This window comes from Cupressus sempervirens, chromosome 6, assembly GCF_028749045.1.
Source record: "Cupressus sempervirens isolate cs-2001-9-10 chromosome 6, ASM2874904v1, whole genome shotgun sequence".
In the NCBI taxonomy this organism is placed as follows: domain Eukaryota; kingdom Viridiplantae; phylum Streptophyta; class Pinopsida; order Cupressales; family Cupressaceae; genus Cupressus; species Cupressus sempervirens.
Window position 1 is genome coordinate 130,822,623 of NC_143123.1, and position 25,685 is coordinate 130,848,307.

The 25,685-nt window shown below is 33.4% G+C and overlaps 1 pseudogene; it reads left to right on the forward strand.

Moving 5' to 3' along the window:
• LOC149551571 (cullin-3A pseudogene) overlaps window positions 1-25,195 on the forward strand; it is a 92,351-nt pseudogene extending 67,156 nt beyond the window's left edge.
• The last annotated feature ends 490 nt before the right edge of the window (window positions 25,196-25,685 follow it).

The window sequence follows — 25,685 nt, forward strand, 5'->3', positions numbered from 1 at the left end:
TTCTGATAAGAATTGCTGATAGAATTTGTTGTAAGGCAACAAACTAGATCTGAGAACTTGCTATAGAATCTGAACCCCAATGGATTAGGCACTGATCAAGTTGATACATCTGAAGGAGAAATATATCATAAATGATTATCAAAATGCAGCATCAAATCAAATTTTACTTTTATTTCCTGTAGATCTTCAATGCTGGCCAGCACTTGTCTGCATGGAATGTTTTAGCTTCAGTTAGCCACTATTGTTAAGAACATCTGCAGATCTATAGAAGAATTCTTGGCCATATCTATTTTATGGGATGTGTTTATCAAGTTAGTAAAGAATTATGTATATGTTTGAGGATTTTTGAAATGAGAATCATAATGAAACTAAGAATAATCCTCATACAGTTGTTCCAGTTTTGAATCATCCCTGGGTATACCCACCCTGGTTTTGCAGAGCCAAAAGAGTAGAAAACCATCTGTGGTTTTGTTGAAGTTGGGTCCAAATACTTTGCATATGCAATTGTTAATAATAATTGGCTAGTCTTTAGATTGTGTATGTATTGTCATTCTAGTATTAAGCATTTTGTTGCTTAGTAGTTTTAGTGCATTTTAAAACACCAACAGAGGACATCACATTTTTTTAAATTTTTTATCCGAAGTATATATGCACCTAACTTGTTAATTAGTAAATATAAATTCAAAACTTATAATTTCACAGAAAATAACTTTAAAATAATTATTAACCAAGTATAGAAATTTTTTTTTAAAAATTCAAAGAAGTTTTGAAATTTATGTCCCCTATTTGCTGAAAGCAACTGAAGTTGGGCTTTAAAGTGCATGCCAATGAATTTTCTCTAGAACTTTGCGTGCCCACATCTTGGAATGAATTTAGAAACTTTCTCTAAGGTTCTACATTTCTCACAATCATTAATTTAGAAACTTTCTCTAATATTTAGCAGACCACTATCTTCTTCATTGTTTTAACTTGTAAGATCTTGCTCTTCCTTTGATCGCTGTAGACAGTGAGGGGAAATAGCGTTGTTTTCATTGTAAAGAAAATTTACATCCTTCTTAAGATCTTCTCTTCCTTTCCAATTCTTTCAAAAGATCCTACTCCAATTGGATTTGTGTTGTTAATATGTATGAGAACCAAACAATGTAGAAAGCCCTTGTTGCCTTGCAAGGAGTCCAAAAATGAGTCTCGATTATGCTTAGGGTTTGATTTTGATCTTCAAATGTAATAGGTAATGTTTAAATCCAAATTCTATAACCATTGCAAGTTGTTCTTGTCTGTCTAAGGCACAAAATGCATCAATTTCTATTTTCCAAAATCTATTAACGCAAATTCTTCTTCATTTCCTATGTTTTGCTATTAAAAATTGAAATCCAAAATTTGATCTTTTGCCTTTTCTCTGAATTAATCATATTTATTTTCCTTTTGGCCTATATTTATTTGTTTGCTATCATAAATTTTGTTTCATTTTGATCTTCAAAATTAATCAATTTGCAATATCCCTTTGCTATGTGTTTTACTACCCACTTGCAACTTGAAAATACACTCATAATAGGCAGAATTTTCCATGTTTGTTATAAAAAATATTATTGTAAAAATATTGTCATGACTTTTGTCATAATGTAAAACTAGTATGGTCACAAAGAGACATCCATGACCACAACTTGCTAATTCTAGAAACCTCTGTACTAACATTCACAAACATGAAATATTTTTGAGATGATGTTCTTGGTTATTGCAACATAATGATTATATGATCTAAATGATATTTTATGAGTAAATTCCACGTCCTTTAGATGCCACTTCTAATATGAAACATGATTTCCATCCCTCTACAATCCCAAAATTTTAGTTAAAAAGTCTTGAATTGTATAGCATGGCAATCTTGGCTTACATAGCAACACCTATAGCAAACGGTTACTGGCTTGACCACATAATACTCAATATGATCTAAATTGTACATACCCCCTTTATCATTTCCATAGACATGTGTCACTACCACGCACAATCACAAGCCAAAATAATTGTCTTAAAAAATTATCACAAAGTTTTTGGACTAACCACCAATCTTCCTCTTCGAGATTCATGACACTTCTTAACCACCTCCTATATTTTATAAGTCAAGTGGTTGTAGCAGGCATTGACAGGTCGATCTTTTGGTGCAACGACAACTCTAGCTTGTAACAAGTGGTATCAAAGCTTGGTCATAGGTTTGAATCTCCTCAACTAATGCTGAGGGGGGATTGTTGGACTAACTTTCAACATTCCTCTTTGGGATTCATGACATGAATTAACTACCTCCTATGTTCTGTAAGTCTAGTGGTTGAATCGAGCATGGATAGGTCGATCTTTTGGTGCAACGACAACTCTAGCTTGTAACAAAAGTTACGACTAATTCATCATGAGTTATCTTTTCTTTGTCACATCCTCAAATTCCATCCACCTTAGCTATAGTTTAGACCTAAAAATTACAATATATGACCATAACATTGTGTCAAAGCATAATGCATGCAAAACATGGCATCCTCACTTCATTGTGGGCCAAAACCAAGTCCCACAAAATGAGTTAGAAGGGCACAATGTAAAATTTCATTCTTCCTCACAAGCTCATGGTTAGAAAATGTTTCTGCACTAACCATCATGAGAATGTGATAAACCATCATGGTCATCTCAAGCATCACCTCATGGTCTCGTCAGTCCAAATGACTACCTTCAAAAATTTCTATGAGGATGTAATAGACAATAGTTGTTTACCTTTTTAACATCTTAAACTTTAGACACATGGCTTGTTGTTGCTTCCCCACAAGCCATTAGTCTTCACTATGTAATCAAGTTGTGACAACAAACTTCATTATAGCATGAAGATCATAGTTCAACCTTGTAAACTATCAATTGTTAGCCTTAATAATAGTATAAAGAGCATGAAAAGGAAAATACCAAACTGCTAACACTCAGATGAAAGCTTACAACACTTTTTTTCTAGAAGAACATAACACTTGTAGGGTTGTGTCAAATGCCTTAAATACAATTGAAACCATGTGCAAAATATAAGGGGTAAGTTCCTGTGGAAGGGGAAATCATAAGATGTTAGGATAGGATGCATGAAACAATGAAACTTTAACATTAAATCAACAAGACCCTAACCAATAATATATGAGGGTAAATAAAATATGACAGGTCAATTATTTGACATGGCACGATAACATACATAAACAACTAATAGTTTTGATAACTTAAAAGATATCTAAATTGAAATGACTTAAAGGGAATGTAGTAATGAAAAAACCAATAAGATCATGATACTTGAGAAATTAATAAATAAATTAAGGACCATAGCCATAGGAAAAGAAAGTTGATATTAAGACATGATACATGATTTAGAAAAAAATGAATTGTGTTATGCAATTGTTCCTACAACTACTGGAACTTTATTTTGTGATTGTTCATATAGCCAAGGCAAAAGTAACTTTCTTTTTGTTTTGTTAGAATTACATTTTTCTTATTTATTTTAGCCTAATGTCATTATTGATACATGTAATATGATTATGGATTTGTATAATTATTTATAATATTAGATGTACAATAAAAAAGTATTGTATTACATTAAATAAGTAGCGGATTTTCATTAAATTTTTTTTTGGAAGAATTTGGGTCTTCTAGAAGATGAAGATGATCCTCAAGATACAAAACTAGAATATTTTAGTTTTGATCTAACTTACATGGCAGAGGATGATGATGATGCAAATAGAAAATATGTGCATGCTAATGATAATGATAATGACATGATCATGTTGATGAAGGGTATGATGATAGGGAAGTAGTTTCTACTAGTATCAAATGACATTCATGATCATATAGACTGCATTATGGATCATTAATAATATATCATTATAGATCATTAATGATAGATGCATTATGATGCCTTTTTTGCTAGTCATCATTTCCACTATCGGTAGTACCATATTAATGAGTTCATACATTTGGACATGTATAATTTTTAGTTACATAATTTATCATTTTGACTAATGTTGATTGTTCGACATTTATTCTGTTGACATATTGAACTTTCACTTATTTTATTTATACATGATGATCTTATTAGTATTGACTTGTTAATTTATTTTTTGATAGTGCTCAATAATTCTTTAATGAATATTTATTACATATGATGATTTTAATTTGTTTCTCAGGATGCATGTTGTCAAATTTAATTAAATTATAGACAATTTGATATGCACCTTCGTGGTGTCGATATGAGTTTCACAATTGCAATAAAAAATATTAAATTAATAGGAAATGGAAGTAAAATAAAAAGAATATTTACAAGTAAAGAAGGAAGAAACAATGGAAGCCAAACCAAAAATAACCTTGGAAGCAAGAGTTGGCATTATCTAGGTAGCAAACATAAAAGCAATTCATGTTGTATAATGGAAGCAATATTAGAAGTAGTAAATGGTGCAATAATAGAAGTCATTTAGAAGCAATAAAAGATGTCAAAATGGAAATAAAATTGGAAGCAAATTCAAAACAAAAATTTGAAGAAACACAGAAACAAAAATTGGAAGAAACACAAAAGGAAAAAGTGGAAGTCAAACTAGAAGCAAATATAAAAACAAAAAGGTTTCTAGAAGAAAATATGGGAGCTAACTTTGAATAACACAAGAGGAAAGATTGAAAGTAATGGTAGAAGGAAAATATGGTGTTATACTAAGTGTAAAACTAGAAGAAAAACAAGAAGTAGTGAATGGTGTTAGAATGAAAGAAAAATCAAAAGCTACACAATAAGAAAAAATAGAAGTAAAATTGGAAGTAAACAAGGAAGAAAAAAACATAAGAAACATAGGGCATTATAACATAAGTAAAACTAAACAAAATGCTAGAAGAAAAATTATAATAAAAAAAGGGTGTTTTAATGGAAGCAAAACTAGAAGCTACATAAAAAGAAAATCTTGAATTAAAATAAGAAGGAAAAAACAATGTTATACTGGAAGAAGAGTTGGAAGTATTGCAAGAAGAAAACTCAAAACAAGAAAAAAAGGAAAATTGGAAGAAAAATGTGAAGTCAAACTAGAAAGAAAACTAGAAGAAACAAAGATGTTTATATAGAAGAAAAATTGGAAGCATAACAAGAAGCAAAACTATAACTATAACTGAAGCACAATTGGAAGCAAAACCAAAACTAAATCTAGAAGCAACAAAAAAGAAAAGAAAAAAAGAAAGTCAAAGCTAGTACAATTTTAAATGTGATTTGTCACTTCTTTTCCTAAAGCAAAGAAGTTTGTGATCATGGCTACAACACAACAATCACTGTGAAGTGGGGCTCCAAATATGGTTCAAACAACAATACAAAATGCACTACCGAATGCTAGATGCATTGGAGTAACAACTTTTTTGTCAATGCAAAGACTCATTTCAAGATGAAAAGTACATTAAAAATGAGACAAATTAAGACACTGATTATTTTTTCTATTGTAGAGTTATTTAAAAATTATTAGCATATTATTCACAATATTTTCCTTGTCTCTAAAATTCTCATTGTTTCTTTCTTTCCAAAAGCACCAAAAACCCTATTGTTTCTTTCTTTCTAGGAGTGAATAAGTAACCTATTAGATTCAAAAACTTTAAGCACTTATCAAATAAATATCAAAAAATACTTATCTTTGTTGACATATCAGTCAAATTTATTATTAGTGACATACACTTAATCAAACTGTAAGTATCTACCGAGCTTATTGTATAATTAACAATGTTTACCAAGCATTTCAGTTGTTGTTGAGTTCTATAGTTGCTACCGAGTTCTTTGGACAAATTCCAGTGTTCACCAAGTAGTTACAGTTACCATGAAGATTAGTAGTGTAAATCATGCATCTTAGTGTATGCCGAGTTTACCAATGCAAACTAAGCTATTCAGTGCTTATTGAGTTCATAGTTTATGTGATGCAAGTCTAGTGTTAACTAAGCTACTTAGTGTTAACCAAGAGACTCAATTTATACCGAGCTCAAGGAGATAGTATTTACTAAGTCATATGAGGTAAACAAGTGATTCAGTTTATATGACAAGTTTCATAGTATTTACTGAGTCACTAGTGTAGATTGAGTTCAAGACTACTTGGAAGTGATCAGTATGGACTGAGCTTCTATGTTTACCGAGTGCATGACAATACTAAGCATTGACAGTGGATGCCGAGTATCAGAACCTCACCGAGTTAGTCTTTAAAACCTGAGTGTCTTCATTTGGGCCGACTTTGTAATATTTGTGTAAACTTTTATTGTGGCCAACTCTATAATTGTATAATTGGATTGGTATATATAATAAATTGTACTATATCCAAGTGTGTGAATGTGAATGCAATGTAATAGAATGTAATCAAATAATAGTATAAAAGAGTGAATTACAAGGGCTAAAATAGTATAAGGAGCAACACAGACATATCTATCATAGCAAGGTGATTAGTACATAAAGGAATCTCATTCAACAAACCAAGTTGTAGATCAAAGATCAGCTACTGCTTCATCCTAATAGGAAGGTCAATCAAATCCTTTAACAAGGTAGACCTAACAGTCTTTTGCAAAATCTCTTTACTGAGTGCATACTTCATTGTGTGTTTGTAAATCCTTTCACAAGGTGGACCTAGCAGTCCTTAATTGCTCCTAATAGGGTAGATCATCAGAAGTGATCAATGTAAGCCTTAATAGGAAAACTTTATACTGCAGTACTAAAGCTTGTGGGTATCATCCCCACCCCAGTTTTACTTTCTATTTGGAAGTTTTATGGGTTACCAAATCTATGTATCGAAGTGTTATGAATGCTTTCATATTTTTAGTTTCTTATGCATGCAATTAGATTAGATTATATGAGAAGGATTAAATGCTAATTGGATAATTGAAGTTAAAAGTTTTTGTAGGGTTACTAATTCACCCCTCCCCTCTCAATAACCTAGCCTTTCTGAATATTTCCAACAATCTTAACCATTAATTCATTCACCACATGCATGCAATGTAAACTTGCAAAACTATCAATAAGACAACTAATAAAACATTCACACAAGTAACACAATAACACCAAGATTTTTCATTTGGACACTGTTGGTTAGAGAAAACCACCATGATGAAAATTAGTACCCACAAGTATTTTGCACTCTTCTACACCTATTTAAGAGCTTAGCCCATTTAAGTGTTTGTAATAATGCCATTTTAGGAGAAGACCTTTATAAGAGCCACCCAGTTAAAGGATTTTCCTCTATCCCTATTAGGATCTTTAGCCTGTTAGGAGTAGCTTTGTTGGAGGATTTATAACTCAAGTTAATAAGCCACCTAATTAAGGGGATTATACTTCAAACATGTTAGTATCTTTCTCATCTTGTTAAGACTAACCTGATTAAAGGATGTATACTTGAGATTTCATTAGGATTAAAAAAAGAATGTGATCTAGGAAAGGTATGTGATCTAGGAATAGCTTTTTCTAGTTTCTTGTACACATCTAATTCAACACATATATTTCATTTTCTTGTAGGAATTCATCTATTGACTTGACCACTCACACCATTCATCATCATCATAGTTACAACTACACCATTCTTGCATTTATATACACATCTCAATCTTTATGGCAACTACCACAATCTTAACCAAAATGTGTTACACTCGAATCACACATTAGGCCTACCAAAACATCTTACTAAACCCTAATATTTACTTTATCAAGTCCACATGATCACTAATTTGAACCACATCAATTCAAAAAATAACATATGGCCTTATGCACTTTTCTCAATACACATGTTTGACTTCTAGAAATTTGAGCATAACAACCAATGTATGATTAATTCATAATAACCCAAAAGTGTCACATCATCACTTGAATTTACATCTTGAAATATCTACCAAAGTGGGCCTAGATCATATTTATTGAGGATCAAACTTAAGCTATTCTAAGCACTCTTGCATTCTATCTTTAACAAACTTTAACTTATCCAAAAGATGTCTTCCTCTAAACCAAATAATGAAAAATCTAACCATGATCATATTGTAGACACCTAAATCTGATTACACCATTAGGTAATCTTATTTAGTTATCTCCTAGGACATTATTGGTTAAATATTTATTATTTAACTAATTAATTATCATCTCCTAGTTAATTAATCAATTTAATTAACTATAGTCTAATTGATAAAATGAAATGATAACCCAAGAACAATTTATCAATTAAATTACTATTCCTCTATTAAATTAAATAAATGTCCAAATCTATTTAATTTAATCCCACATAACTTATTTATTAAATAAATCTTTTAATAAATCATCCTAAACACCTAAACCATCCCTAAACCTTACCATTACCCCTAATACAACCCAATCACCCATACTAACTTCACTTGGCCACCTAACTAACCCATCCCATCAAAGTTAAGCCACTTACCCCCCTAATCCCCTTTCCAGACTAAGCCTAATCCCCCTCCTAAATATGTGCACAACTTTAAGCAAGGGTTAAGGCTTGCTAACCCAAGCCAAAGTCAATAGTCTCCCTTTTCCTTTCCTAACCCTATCCAAGAGGATTAATGGCTCTTACATGCCATTCATGCCTTTTACATCCCTTTTACACACTCATCCTCCCTCATTACTCCCTTTGAACCTCCATTTTGACCACCCAATCCCCTGGTGAAACTTGTCACAAGGCTAGAGCCCTAAAGAATCACAATCCATGTACTCCCCTTTCAAAGCATCCTAGCCCTCCCTCGCCATTCTTTCATCCTCACATCCTGACCCTTCATCTCACAATCAATCATCTATCCATGCAAACTTTTAATCCCCTACTAGCTACTACAACATATCCATTTACACCTTTACCATGTTTAGAATCCATCTTCACCTCCATTTTTGAATCGTCCACTCACCTCCATCCTTGATAATAACTCATCTCTTAAAGCTTTAGCACAATCGAGCAAACATCCCCTAGTTATCTGGACACATCTACGTCATCACAGGTCACACCCAAGGAGCTTACCATTCTTGGTTTGCCTTCCTTCTTGGTGTTCACCTCATCTTATCACAAGTGTTGCTAGTATTTAGTGTTGTAAATGTTAAATTTATTATTAATATCTATAGAATGCTAGGTTTTTAGCATTACACATATAACTAAGTATAGATCATAAATCTTGAATTATAATATTTCGATCATCATAGATACTTGTGTGTAGTAGATGAAATTGTGAATACAAAATCTATAAATATCTTTTAATTTTCTATATCTACCACACACTATAACTCATCATTCAAATAAATCACACACTTGATTTGTATCCTGCACAATCTAGAACAATACTCCTTGATAAATAGTTAATAGCCAACCTTCAAGTTGATAGAAGTAACAACACAATAATTGATCAAATGACCATCAAAAATGCATTAAAACATCTCTACAATATAATTTTGATGTAGGAGGATCTTGGGTGTAAGAGAAATCTTGCATCAACAAAAAAAAATTCATTTCAGTTGTTTTAATAAGGGTTGTCTTAATGTAGAGTTGTTGTTTCTGGAGGCTTGCTACTTAGTAAGTTAGTCACATGAGCTCAAAATGTTCTAAATTTAGAGGTGAAGGTTCATTTTAGATATATCAACTTGCTAGTGGAGTTTCATGGCTAAATTGAATGTATTTGTGAAGTTATTGTGGATTTTTGGTTCGCAATATTGGTATATACACTTTAGGCTCACTTTTGGAGGCCTTTAAGTGCCAGGATGAGGCTCGAAAACTGGATGGATGGGCACTTGCACAGATCCAAGAATGCAGATTAGGAGCTAAAGTTTCCAAAAAGTGGTTATAATGACCAATTAGAGTAACTATTCAAGAGTTACGGTCTTCCAAAGTTGGTCTAACCAAAACATCCAGAACAAATGTCAAATGTGTATGTGGCCGACTTAATATGTATTGTTAGGATCTATTGGCCCTAGGTATTAAGTTTGAGTGTCTAGAACCTTCCCGGATGACATGAAATTTCCTATTTAAGAAAGGTCCAATCATTGTCTATGACAACCCTGGGTGATAGTTCACAGCTTTGTCTTGCAGATTTTTGTAATGAAGGCGCCCATGTGGGTTAGCATATTGTAATTATGAATTTTTTAATTCCGCATTTGTAATGATAATAAGAAGCCCATTTTTTGTTCTTGCAAATTGTTGTTGTTTCTTTGTTTTTGTTATGTGTTTATGGTATTAAGGGGAGCACCCTTCATCAAAAATTTATTAGTTACAGCAACAATCTCCTCCTTTGGCATTGATGACAACACCTAGATAAACACCAAGAATCACCAAGATACAACTTTTCAACATAGACTAATCAAAACATCAAGTTTCTCCCCTGAGATAATTCATATGTAGTTCTTCTTCTTGCATCTTCTTATAATTCTCCATGTGGTGATATTTGTATACTTCTCCCTTTTGTGGTCTTCTTATACTCTTTCCCCTTTGACAACAATTTCAAAGGTGTCACTAAAAATGAGTCATCTCTTTGTGAATCTCCAACAACTTTCTAACCAACAAATCCCCTTAAGAAGTCCTCATTATATCAACCCACTAAAAGATATGCAATGAATCTTCTAGATTGATTCAACAATAGCATTTTTCTTCTACTTAGGTAGGGGAATGGCCCTAGTCTTCCTCTTAGATGTTGAAAAACATATTTAAGAAATGGCTTTTTGAAGACATCTACAACTTGCTCCTTTGATTTCACATAGTCCATCTTTACCTCCTTCTCTTGCACCTTTTCTCTTAGAAAATGATATTTTATTGTAATCTTATTAGTCTTGAGGTGTTGCATAGGATTCTTTTGTATATTTATAGTATTATCATAATAGATAGTCACTGGTTCTATGTTCTTCTCATTGATTCCTTCCAATACTTATTTTATCTATATATCTTGCGAGAAATCAGTAGAGGCTGCAATATATTCTACTTATGTTGTGGATTTTCAAATACAATTTTTCTTTATATTGATCCATAATACAATTTTGCCACCTAGAAAGAATGTGCATCCTCTAGTACTCTTTCTATCATCAATGTTTCCTTCCTTACTTGCAATCCATTTTTAGAGTGAAGGCATCATTATGAGGATACCAAAGACCATAAACATTTTTTCCTTGTAGATATTTTAATATCCTCTTCTTTACTACCGTATTTGTCTCCTTAGGATTAGACTAAAATCCTTCAACAACCTACCATACCCCTTTTGATCCTTCCGTTTTTGCCATCTTATTTGATATAAAAGTTTCTTATTATCTCTTCTCCATATTAATATTTCTTTATATATTTTATGATGTGAAGGGATGCAATGTTTCATATTAACTTTATTATATTAATGTTATTATTATGTTTACCATTTATTAATATTAATATTAACATTTTAATATTAAAATACTATCATATTTATATTGTAATATATATGTGAACATATCATTTATGGTTATTTGATATATTTTTATTATTATTTAATCATTATATAGAAGTTATATTTTATTATTTTATATGATAATATTACCATTGTATTATCATTTGATTCATTCCCATACTTTAATATTGTTAATGTTTGGTAGCTTCTATCGGATAACTCTATGGTTATTCATATAATTATATATGAGATATAATATTATATGAGATATATATATATAATTAAGTTTGTATTATTAATTATCTATTTATTGAATAGACATGTCTATTCATTCACCCATGCTCAATATAAATGAGAGGATGTTGCATATGGAAGACATATACCTTATTATAGGAAATGCCATTACATTTGTAGCAGATCCAAGAAACATCAACATGGTATCAGAGCAGGTCCTTTATTGGGAATAACTACAATATAGAGGGATGTTTAAAGAGTGCTCTTAGTCCATCATTCACATTATCGAGTAGACAATATGAAAATAAGAGTAGATTGTACTTCATAAAGATATTTTGCACCAAGAAATGGAAGATAGATGATGGTTAGAATTAAGAAAACTTTGTAGAGAATTGATATGTTAGAGAACATTGGATATAGTGAATGACCCAATGTTTGAATATGTAGAGTTTTGTAAGGATAGATGCATCCAAATTTTTGGAAAGAAGGGAGAAGTTCGTCACATTTATGAAGTCATTGCCTAGGAATGGTACAATGAAAGAAGAAAAATACATTAGAAGCTAAACTTTGAAGGTTTTGAATTCCATGCCAAAAAGGAGACTACTTAGTGAATGGGGGTTGGGAAAGATTATACTTTCTATGCACACATTAAATGACCTCCCCAAGTAGAAAAACTAAAGCACATTGGCATATGAACTCCATGTGGAGTTGAAAATCATTACGGGGTAAATTAGTAAGGAGAGTGACGTGTATAGAGGTCATACACAAAGTCACCACTAGCTAGCATATGTAATAGAAGGATCCAATGTGACAAGTAGAAAACCTTGAATCCCATGCACAAATTAATAGTAAAATAATAGGAGCCCTTTGCAATGGAGGGAATTATGAACTATATTAATAAGGTTATAAAAAGTGACTAGGGTGAGAGATTGTACCGAAGGAAAAAGACATGTGAAAGACTTGGTCGAAGGGTATTAGGGAAGGAATATAAGTTATCTCCAATAAACAAGGTTTCAACTAATCACCCACCCACATAGAAGAACTGTATCAATTGGAAATGATAGTCTTGAAGCAAAGCTAAATAGGAGGGAGAACGACAAGTTGCATGTGGTATTTGATAGAACTAAAGGGGCAAATTCTCACTAGCAAATACTTAAGGAATTAACATGTTATTATATGCAAGTTTAAGATTTAACTTCACGAGAGCTTTGATATATATTAAAGGCAAGAACAAAAGGAATATGCAAAGATATTTTGAGGATTCCTAGCATCGAGTAATAAGGGTAATGTCCATTTCATATTCCTTCTTATGTTTAATACATATTCTAGAGAATAGATGTGGCAATAAATTATATAAATGTATTCAGATTATATACATTGATTCATTATGATCTTTAATAATTTAATATAATGTTTTTAAAATATGAAGAGAATCATTATGGAAGTATGAATTGTAAAGTTTGAGTATTTTATTATCTTATTTCGTTTATTGAAAATATAAAGGGTATGTGTAGGATCATGGTGTGCCAAAAAGTGGCAATGTGAAAAAAATAGAGTTTGAACACGTCTAAAAGCGCTTCAAAATCTTCTTTGACTTTTTTTCACCTATCCAGGTACCAAACCTGGAAAGTAAGGCCCAAGCCTTATCGGATATCCGATTTGAGATCGGATATCCGATATGAGATCGGATATCAGATCTCATATCGGACATGCGATATGAGATCTGATATCCGATATTGGCGACATAAAAATTAGAGGGAAAGGAACAAAAATTAGAGGGAAAAACAAATTTGTAAGTGATATAACTAATTTGAGTTATGAAATATGTAAAGAATACTATATAATCTATAAATATATAATATAATAACATAACTATTATATATAAAATAATATATAATCTATATATTATATAATAATATAATATTATATTATATAATAATATAATATAATATTATATATATATATATATAACGTAATGTAAAGATATAATATATAATCTATTAATATATAATAATATATTATGTTGTTATTATTATTATTATCTATAAATATAATATATATTATTATAATATATTATTATTATTTTTACTATATTTTTATTAAATATAATAACGTAATATATTATATATATGTTATTAATACATATTATTATTATTATCACATATAAATTATAATCTATAATATATTATTATTATTATTATCATATGTAAATTATAACATATAATATATTATGTTATTATTATTATAATCTATAAATTATATATATATGACATAATTTATGACCCCTTTCGACACATTCCATGATATATGATATATGATATAATTTATAAATTATAATAATAATAACATAATATATTATATGTTATAATTTACATATGATAATAATAATAATATATTATAATAATATATATTATATTTATAGATAATAATAATAATAACATAATATATTATTATATATTAATAGATTATATATTATATCTTTACATTACATTATATATATATAATATTATATATATCCCTAGGGGTCTTAGGACCCTTAGGGACATATTAGAATCTTCGACCCATTAGATGACGACATATGTCCCCAAGGGTTCTAGGATCCCTCGGGACATATTAGAATAATTCATATGCGTTAAAAGGGGTCATAGGTTGACCTATGACCCCGTTCTACCCATTACATGATGACATATGTCCCCAGAGGTCTTGGATCCCTAAGGACATATTAGAATGGTATATATGGGTCAAAGGGGGTTCTAGGGACTTATGTCCCTAAGGGTCCTAGGAACTTATTAGAATCGTTCTTATGGGTCAAAGGGGGTCATAGTTTGACCTATGACCCCCTTATACACATTACATGATGACATATGTCCCAAAGGGTCCTAGAACCCCTAGGGACATATTAGAATAGTTCTTATGCATCAAAGGGGCTAATAGGGTGACCTATGACCCCCTTCGATCCATTACATGATGACATATGTCCTAGCGATATATTAGAATTGTTCTTATGAGTGTAAGGGGGTCATAGATTGACTTATGACCCACTTTGACACATTACATGATGACATATGTTCTTAAGAGTCCTAAGACCCTTAGGAACATATTAGAATGCTTCATATGGGTCAAAGGTTGTCATAGGTTGACCTATGACCCCCTTCAACCCATTAAATGATGACATATGTACATAGCGATCATAGCACCCCTAGGGACATAATAGAATCATTCTTATGGGTCAAAGGGGGTCATAAGTTGTCTTATGACCCCCTTTGACCCTTTAAATGATGACATATGTCTCTAGTGGTCCTAGGACCCCTAGAGACATATTAGAATCATTCTTATGGGTTCAAGGGGGTCATAGGTTGAACTATGACCCCTATGACCCCCTTCGACAAATTACATGATGACATATGTCCCTAGGTGTCCTAAACCCCTAGGGACATATTAGAATTGTTCATATGGGTCAAATGGGGTCATAGTTTGACCTATGAGCCCCTTCGACCCATTACATGATGACATATGTCCCTAGGGGTCCTAGGATCCCTAGGGACATATTAGAATCATTCATATGAGTCAAAGTGGCTCATAAGTTGATTTATGACCCCCTTCGACCCATAAGAACAATTCTAATATCTACCTAGGGGTCCTAGGACCCCTAAAAATATATGTCATCATTTAATAGGTCGAAGGGGATCATAGGTACCCCTATAGGCCCCTTTGACCCATAAGAATGATTCAATATGTCCCTAAGGTTCCTAGGACTCCTTAGGGATATATGTCATCATGTAATGGGTCGAAGGGGGTCATAGGTCAACCTATGACCCCATTAGACCAATAAGAACGATTCTTATATGTCCCTAAGGGTCTTAGGAACCTTAGAGACATATGTCGTCATGTAATTGATCGAAGGGGGTGATAGGTCAACCTATGACCTCCTTTGACCCATATGAATGATTCTAATATGTCCCTTGGGGTCATAGTACCTCTAGCTATATATGTCATCATTTAAGGGGTCAAAGGGGGTCATAGGTCAACCTATGACACCCTTTGACCCATATGAAGCATTCTAATATGTCCCTAGGTGTCCTAGGACCCCTAGGGACATATGTTATCATGTAATATGTTGAAGAGGGTCATAAGTCATCCTATGAGCCCCTTTGACCCATAAGAATGATTCTAATATGTCCCTAGGGGTCCTAAGACCCCTAAGGACATATGCTATCATCTAATGGGTTGAAGGGGGTCATAGGTCACCCTATGAGCCCCTTTGACCCATAAGAATGATTCTAATATGTCCCTAGGGGTCTTAAGACCCCTAGGGACATATGTGGTCATGTAATTGGTATAAGGGGGTCATAGGTCAACATATGGCCTCCTTTGACCCATAAGAACGATTCTAATATGTTCCTAGGGGTCCTAGGACCCTTAGGAACATATGTCATCATTTAATAGGTCGAAGGGGATCATAGGTCAACCTATAACCCCATTTGACGCATAATAATGATTGCATATGTCCCTAAGTGTCTTAGGACCCCTAGGTACATATGTCATCATTTAATGGGTTGAAGAGCGTCATAGGTAAACCTATGAAACCCTTTGATCCATATGATGCATCCTTATATGTTTCTAGGGGTCCTAAGACTCCTAAGGACATATGTCATCATGTAATGTGTCGAAGTGGGTCAATTGTCAACCTATGATCCCCTTTGACCCATAAGAACGATTCTAATATGTCTCTAAGGTTTTGAGGACCCCTAGGGACATATGTCATCATGTAATATGTCAAAGCGGGTCATAGGTCAAGCTATGACCACCTTTGACGCATAAGAATGATTCTAATATGTCCCTAGGGGTCCTAGGACCTCTAAGGACATATGTCATTATGTAATGGGTTGAAGGGGATCATAAGTCAACCTATGACCCCCTTCGACTCATATGAATGATTTTAATATGTCCCTAGGGGTGCTAGGACCCCTAGGGACATATGTCGTCATGTAATGGGTCAAAAGAGAGTCATAGGTCAACCTATGATGCCCTTTGACCTATATGAATGATTCTAATATGTCCCTAGGGGTCCTAGGACCCCTAGGGACATATGTCATCATTTAATAGGTCGAAGTGACCTATGACCCCTTTTGACCCATAATAATGATTCTAATATGTCTCTAGGGGTCCTAGGACCCCTTTGGACATATATTGTCATGTAATGCGTTGAAGGGGGTCATAGGTCAACCTATCACCCCCTTTGACCCATAAGAAGCATTCTAAAATGTTCCTAAGGGGTCATATGACTCCTAGGGACATATGTCATCATGTAATGGGTCAAAAGGGGTCATAGGTCAACCTATGACCTATGACCCCCTTAGACTTATAAGAACTATTCTAATATGTCCCTATGGTTTCGAGGACCCTTAGGGACATATGTCATCATGTAATGGGTCGAAGAGGGTCATAGGTCAACCTATGACCACCTTTGACCCATAAGAATGATTTTAATATTTCATCATGTAATGCGTCAAAGGGGTTCATAGGTCAACCTATGACCCCCTTTGTCCCATAAGAATAATTCAGGACAAATGTTGTCATTTAATGGGTCGAAGGGGATCATAGGTCAACCTATGACCCCCTTCGAGCCATATGAATGATTCTAATATGTCACTACGGGTCCTAAGACCCATAGAGACATATATCGTCATGTAATGTGTCGAAGGGGGTTGTAGATCAACCTATGACACCCTTTGACCCATAAGAATGATTCTCATATGTCCCTAGGGGTCCTAGGGACATATGTCATCATGTAATGGGTCATAGGTCAACCTATGACCCCCTTTGACCCATATGAACAATTCTAATATGTCCCCAGGAGTTCTAGGACCTCTAAGCACATATATCATTATTTAATGGGTCGAAGGGGGTCATAGGTCAACCTATGACCACCTTTGACCCAAATGAACAATTCTAATATGTCTCTAGGGTTCCTAAGAGCCCCAGTGACATGTGTCATCATTTAATGGGTCGAATGGGGTCATAGGTCAACCTATGACCCCCTTTTACCTATATGAACAATTCTAATATGTCCCTAGGTGTCCTATGACCCGTAGGGACATATGTCATCATGTAATAGGTCAAAGGGGTTCATAGGTTGACCTATGACCCCATTTGACCCATAAGAATGATTTTAATGTGTCTTATGTTGTTATGTAATGGGTTGAAGAGTGTCATAGGTCACCCTATTACCTCCTTTGACCCATAAGAACGATTTTAATGTCCCTAGGGGTTCTAGGACCCCTAGGGACATATGTCATCATGTAAAAGGTCAAAGGGGGTCATAGGTCAACCTATGACTCCCTTTGACCCATAAGAACAATTCTAATATGTCCTTAGGGTTCCTAAGACCCCTTTAGACATATGTCGTTATGTAATTTGTCGAAGGGGGTCATAGGTCAACTTATGACCCCCTTTGACCCATAAAAGCATTCTACTTAGTTCCTAGGGGTCCTAGGACCCCTAGGGACATATGTCATCGTGTAATGGGTCAAAGGGTGTCATAGGTCAACCTATGACCCCCTTTGACCCATATGAACAATTCTAATATGTCCCTAAGTGTCCTATGACCCGTAGGGACATATGTCATCATATAATGGGTCAAAGGGGGTCATAGGTTGACCTATGACCTCATTTGACCCATAAGAATGATTCTAATATGTCCCTAGGGGTCTTAGGACCCCTAAGGACATATGTCGTCATGTAATGGGTTGAAGGGTATCATAGGTCACCCTATGACCACCTTTAACCGATAAGAACGATTCTAATATTTCTCTACGGGTCGTAGGATCCCTAAGGACATATGTCATCATGTAATGCATTAAAAGGGGTCATAGGTCAACCTATGATTCCCTTTGACCCATAAGAATGATTCTCATATGTCCTTAGGGGTCGTAGGGACATATGTCATCATGTAATGGGTCAAAGGGGGTCATAGGTCAACTTATGACCCCCTTTGACCCATATGAACAATTCTAATATGTCCCTAGCGGTCCTAGGACCCCTAAGGACATATGTCATCATTTAATGGGTCGAAGGAGATCATAGGTCAACCTATGACTCCCTTCGACCCATATGAACGATTCTAATATGTCCCTAGGGGACCTAAGACCCCTAGGGACATATGCCATTATGTAATGTGTCGAAGGGGGTTATAGGTCAACCTATGACCTCATTTGACCCATAATAATGATTCTCATATGTCCCTAGGGGTCCTCAGGACATATGTCATCATGTAATAGGTCAAAGGGGGTCATAGGTCAACCTATGACCCCTTTTGACCCATATGAATAATTCTAATATGTCCCTAAGCATCCTAGGACCCCTAGGGACATGTCATCATTTAATGGGTCAATAGGGGTCGTAGGTCAATCTATGACCACCTTTGATCTATATGAACAATTCGACATATGTCATCATTTAATGGGTCAAAGGAGTTCATAGGTCAACCTATGATCTCCTTTGATCCATATGAACAATTCAAATATGTCCCTACGGGTCCTAGGACCCTTAGAGACATATGTCATCGTTTAATGGGTTGAAGGGGGTCCTAGGTCACCCTATAACCTTCTTTGACCCATATGAACGATTCTAATATGTCCCTAGTGATCCTAGGACCCCTAGCGACAAATGTCTTCATGTAATGGGTTGAAGGGTGTCATAGGTCAACCTATGACCCCCTTTGACTAATATGAACGATTTTAATATGTCCTTAGGTGTCCCAAGACTCCTAGGGACATATGTCATCATGTAATGTGTCGAAGGGGGTCATAGGTCAACCTATGACCCCCTTCGACCCATATAAATTATTCTAATATGTCCTTAGGGGTCCTAGGACCTCTAGGGACATATGTCATTATGTAATGGGTCGAAGGGGATCATAAGTCAACCTATGAGCTCCTTTGACCCATATGAATGATTCTAATATGTCCCTAGGGATGCTAGGACCCCTAGGGACATATGTCGTCATATAATGGGTCAAAGGGGGTCATAGGTCAACCTATGACGCCCTTTGACCCATATGGACGATTCTAATATGTCCTTGGGGGTCCTAAGACCCCTAGGGACGTATGTCATCATTTAATAGGTCGAAGGGGGTTATAGGTCAACCTATGACCCCCTTGGACCCATAAGAACGATTCTAATATGTCCCTATGGGTCCTAGACCCCTAGAGACATATGTCATCATTTAATGGGTTGAATGGGGTCATAGGTCAACCTATGACACCCTTTGACCCATAAGAATGATTCTAATATGTCCTTAGGGGTCCTAGGACCCCTAGAGACATATGTCATCATGAAATGCATCGAAGGGGGTCATAGGTAAACCTATGACCTCTTTCGACACATAAGAATGATTCTAATATGTCACTAGGGGTCCTAAGACCCCTAGGGACATATGTTGTTATGTAATGGGTCGAAGGGGGTCATAGGTCAACCTATGACCCCCTTTGACTCATATATATTAATAATATACATATATATTAATAACATACATATTAATATAATAATATATATTAATAACATATATATATATAAAAGTATGTTATTAATATATATATAATAACATAATATTTTTATTATATATATATATATTACGTTATTATATTCAGTAAAAATAATAATAATATAAATTATATTTATAGATTATAATGAAAATAACATAATATATTATTATATATTAATATATTATATGTTATATCTTACATTACATTATATATATATATATATTATAATACATATTTACATAGTAATATAACAAAAATAATTTATAAATCATAAGTTATAAAATATTATGTTATAATATATATTACGTTATTATATATATTAATGACATATATATATATATATATATAAGGTTATTATATTTAATAAAAATATTACTTTATTATATATATATATTAATAACATACTTATATATAATATATATATATATATATATATATATATTACATTATTATATTTAGTAAAAATAATAATATAAATTATATTTATAGATTATAATGAGAATAACATAATATATTATATGTTATATCTTTACATTACGTTATTATATATATATATATATATATAACAAAAATAATTTATAAATCATAAGCTATAAGTCTTAAATTCGGTTTTTCCTCCAAAATGGGTTGAGATTTCAAAATTCTCACCAAAATTCACCTAGCCATATCGGATATCTGATTTCAAATCGGATATTCGATTTGAAATCCGATATCCGATTTGAAATCTGATATTTGATTAGGCTTGGTATTTACCAAGCCTACCCGGTCAACCCAAAAGACGTGTTTGAAGAAGATTTTAGTGATACTCAGACTTCGGGTAGTCGTCTGACAATGTTATTTTGATTGAAATTGAATGAGACGAAAAGAGTTTTTTAATATCACTCTCAAGATTCCATCAATATAATTTCTGTCAAATTTTGAGATCGATAAGTATTTATTAGTTAATTATCAATGAAGATTATTGTAAAGTGCTGATTGACATACTGATTGAAAAACAGCTATCATTTTCAAACGGTATAACATTTTTTAAATCTAAAAGTTGCGTCACATTCTATGGTTCACCTAGTATAAGAAAAAAAAAAAAAAAATTTGGTAAAATTTTCTATTAGTTAAGGTGGTCAGACACAGGACTTTTTTCTTTCCAAAAAAATTTTGGTAATCATATTTAATTATTTATTTGGAATAAAAATACCAAAAAATATGCGTCACATCCGGGCATGAGTCTAATTTTCATATCTATAATTATATTAAAAAAATATTATCATTTGATTTTGATTAAGGTGGTCAGACATATACCTACTTTTTATTTTTGCCCTAAAATTTTTGTAACACTGCATTAAAATTCAAACTTTTGACCAATCAATTATTTTTTTCTCTTAATAAGGCCTAGTAGTTTAGAAACTACATTCAATTTTCTACAGATTATTTTCTTACAACTTTTTGATATAAAGTCCATAACCACTTTAAAATTATGTGTCAAGTTGACATAACCCTGATTTCTGATTTTTCATTGCCACTTAAGGCCACAGTTTGGTACACCATGATCTTGCACATACCCTAAAATGAAGAGTTATGTTAGAATTGTTTATGCTATTGTTAGTAATAAACATGAGTTAAACTACTAACATTTTAATTAATGTTAACATTCTTATTTATATTTTTATGAGTTATTTTCCTTGATCTTTTCTTTCAAGAATGTTCTTGCAGAACAAAGAGGGAGATTAAGATTCAGAGGGAGAAGACTGAGGATGCTATTTGGTTAATCTTCAGTGAACCCAATTTTATTGATTAAGAGGGAGTAAACCATGCTGAGATAGTTTCTATAATGATCAATAAGTTGTCACCGTCAAGAGGACTATGACCATGTGACTTATATATGGGCCTATCCCTTGTGTACATCATTAGGAAGTGACGACTTCCAAATGATCATCACTTGTATTTGGAGAAGTTGTTGTAAGGTGACAATCTTACAATAAACTTGTATTATGAGATAAAATAAATTGAGTAAATGGTTAATGTCTTGTATCTCAACATTCTAGAAGGCCATTACTCTTAGAGTACTTGGTGAATATCATTGATATTCTGGGAGGCCAATACTCTTGATATCAAATGTGATATCTAAACATTTTGAGTAAGTGGTGAATATCATTAATATTCTGGGAGGCCAATACTCTTGATATCAAATGTGATATCTAACCTTATTTTTTATTACTTGATGAATACCAGATGTTGATATTCTAGGAGATCAAGACTCTTGATATCAATTGTGATATCATACCCTAGTTTGAGTAATTGATGAATATAATGTGTTGATATTATGGAGATCAATACTCTCGATATCATATGAGTTTTCTTTTACATTCCTTATACTACCAATGGTGTAATATTTTGTGTGTGTTTATCCTCCCTTGCTAAGAGGGAGTGTTAATGTTTGGTAGCTTCTATCAGATAACTCTATGGTTATTCATATAATTATATATGAGATATAATATTATGTAAGATATAAGCTTATTATTTGAGATATATATATATATATATATATATATATATAAATTAAGTTTGTATTATTAATTATCTATTTATTGAATAGACATGTCTATTCATTCACCCATGCTCAATATAAATGAGAGGATGTTGCTTATGAAAGACATATATCTTATTATAGGCAATGCCATTACATTTGCAGCAGATCCAAGAAACATCAACAAATATTACTATTTTATATGGTATTATATTGATATATTGTTCTTATTTATTAACTTTTCATTTATATTGTAGCTATATAATCTTATTCTAATTGGGATATCACAATCCTCCCCCCTCAAATTTTGTTTTTCCTCAAGTAGAGATTAGTGATATATTGCATTTCTTGAAGTAGTAATTAGATGCAAGAAGACACAAGGTATTTATGGTATATATATTTTCATGCATGAAAATATAAAGAATACATAAATAAACACTTAAATTAAATGCATGAAGATACAAAGTATACACAATGTAGACATATTAATGCATAAAGATGTGAAGTAGAGACTTGAATGCATGAAAACACAAAGTAGACACAATACATACCTTGTAATTTATAATTTGTAATGAACTAGGGTTAAGAAATTGATTTTACTCCTTCAATAGAATCATGCAAACATACTAATTACTAGTACATATGTGTCTATATAAGTTTCAAGGAAATGTAAGTCATTATCTATTTAATCTAGCCCAATCCCATTCTAAGATCAAGAGAAAAACCTTTGGCCCTTTTGGCCTTGGTGGTTGGTGTTAAGCATCCACCAAAGATGGTTTAGTGGAATGCTTACTTAGTTGAGAATGACACTTAGGATGAAAAAGATTTCTTAGGCACTGTTAGTATCTGATATGGACACAATTCTAAAACTTCAAAGTGTAGAGTTTTGAACCACTTCGAACTTCAGTTCGAAGTAGTTCAGAGTGGTTCGAAATAGTTCAGTTTGCTCATGCAGGATTAATGATCTATTCTGAGAGGTTCACATATATGATTCAGTGGCTTGGATTCATTGGTTCAAAGTGTTTCGATGATTCATTGGTTCGACATGCAGATTTAGAATCAAGGTTCAAGCTCAAATTGTCAAGTTCAATGATTCAAGGCAGAAGTGTAGGGATTGTTTAGTTCAAGTTCAGAGGACTTCACAAGAGGTTTCATTAGATTTATCAATTTCATTCAAGTATATCAATTCAATGCTAAGGTTTAGATTTAGAATGATAAAGGAACCTGTCAGCATAAAGTTGATTTTCAAATAACAGATTCCAAGCTTACATATGGAAATTCAGAACGTGGCTATCAGTTCACTTCAAAATTAGAAGGCATGTTTACTAATATGAAAACTTCTAGGGATACAGTGCAAGGGTTTAACACTTTATTGGCTGCCTCCAGTGAACCTAACGATGAGCCTTCTTTGGCTGTCCAAGTTCTTACCACAGGTTCATGGCCAACAGAGCCAGGTGTGGGCTGCAATCTTCCTTCAGAAATTTTGACTGTGTGTGAAAAGTTTCAAGCATACTACCTCAACACACATACTGGTAGAAGATTGACATGACAGACTAACATGGGCACTGCAGATTTAAAAGCAACTTTTGGCAAGTCTAGAACATGAGCTTAATGTTTCCACTTATCAGATGTGTATTCTTATGCTGTTCAATACAACAGATTATCTAAGCTATAAGGAAATTGAGCACGCAACAGATATACCAACTGCAAACTTGAAAAGGTGTTTGCAGTCTCTTGCTTGTGTGAAGGGGAAGAATGTATTGTGCAAAGAACCCATGGGAAAGGATATAGACGAAGAGGATGTGTTTCACTTCAATGATAGTTTTACAAGCAAGTTTTTCAAGGTCAAAACAGGCACAGTGACTGCACAAAAGTAAAGATTAGCCCATAGAAATTTCAAAGTACGAAAATTGAGAGCTTGCACTCATACTTTGCAGAAATCATTTGTCAAGGGTTCTAATGATTCTACCGCGGACCAACACGTTTTAAATGTAAAATTAAGATATGGGCAGGATTCACCATGGAATTCATGCAAAGACTTGACGCTTGAAGCCTGAGTATAGTTTCTTTCCATAAAGGTTTAGATGCACGGAGCAGATCCACAAGATGCTTAACAGGGTATGCACGAGGAGTTTTCCTTTAAGTTTGATTCAATCACGTTCAAGATAGGGAGGTCTGCTCGGCTAAGTCTCTTTTAATTAGTGTTTGGATGACATCAATGATTTCGAGTGCTCAGGCATAGTTGATATTCATGAAAACACTGACCATATAACATGTCAATCATTCAACAGACTACTAATCCACACGTGCAATTGACCTAAGTCCTTTGGCTTTATGTGAACCTGTGGCCATGGTGTATTATAGGAGCGGTCACAGTCAACGAAACTTGTTCGCTACATCACACATGGAAAACAAAGCCTTTTCCAGAGCGGCTCAAGATATTAAGCATGCACGTGGACACCCGATGTTGCAGATGGAAAGAGACTTGCGGGTTTTAGAGAGGACTGTGGAAGATTAATGACTCGTGAATTTTCTCCCAATATGCCGAAATGAATTAATCGGTATCAACAACATATAAAAATTGGGTCTTCATGATCATTGATATCTTGCTTGAATATTTAGAGCCGCAGCAGTCCACATGTCTATTTGATAAATGATAACAAGAACCGTAATATAAATTGCAAATAGATGTCATACATTCTCTCCAAGCCCAATAATAGTTTGATAAAGGAACATGAATCGATTCTTGTCAAATCTTCATTAAGTGGCAATGGTTATATGCGAGGTACCTAGCTAATCCCTAGCAGGCAATGATGAAGGATAAATTATACCACAATGGAAATGTGCATTGGGGTCAAAAGGCTGAGAGGCTCGGTCATCTTGGAGCTCACAGGTCAGCGGGGATATATCAATAGAGATTCCAAGCATTCTGCCTCTTCATTTCAATCATATAATAAATGTCTTGTGCCCATGCCCGAGCTTTAGAGATACGGCCAAATCTGCACCGT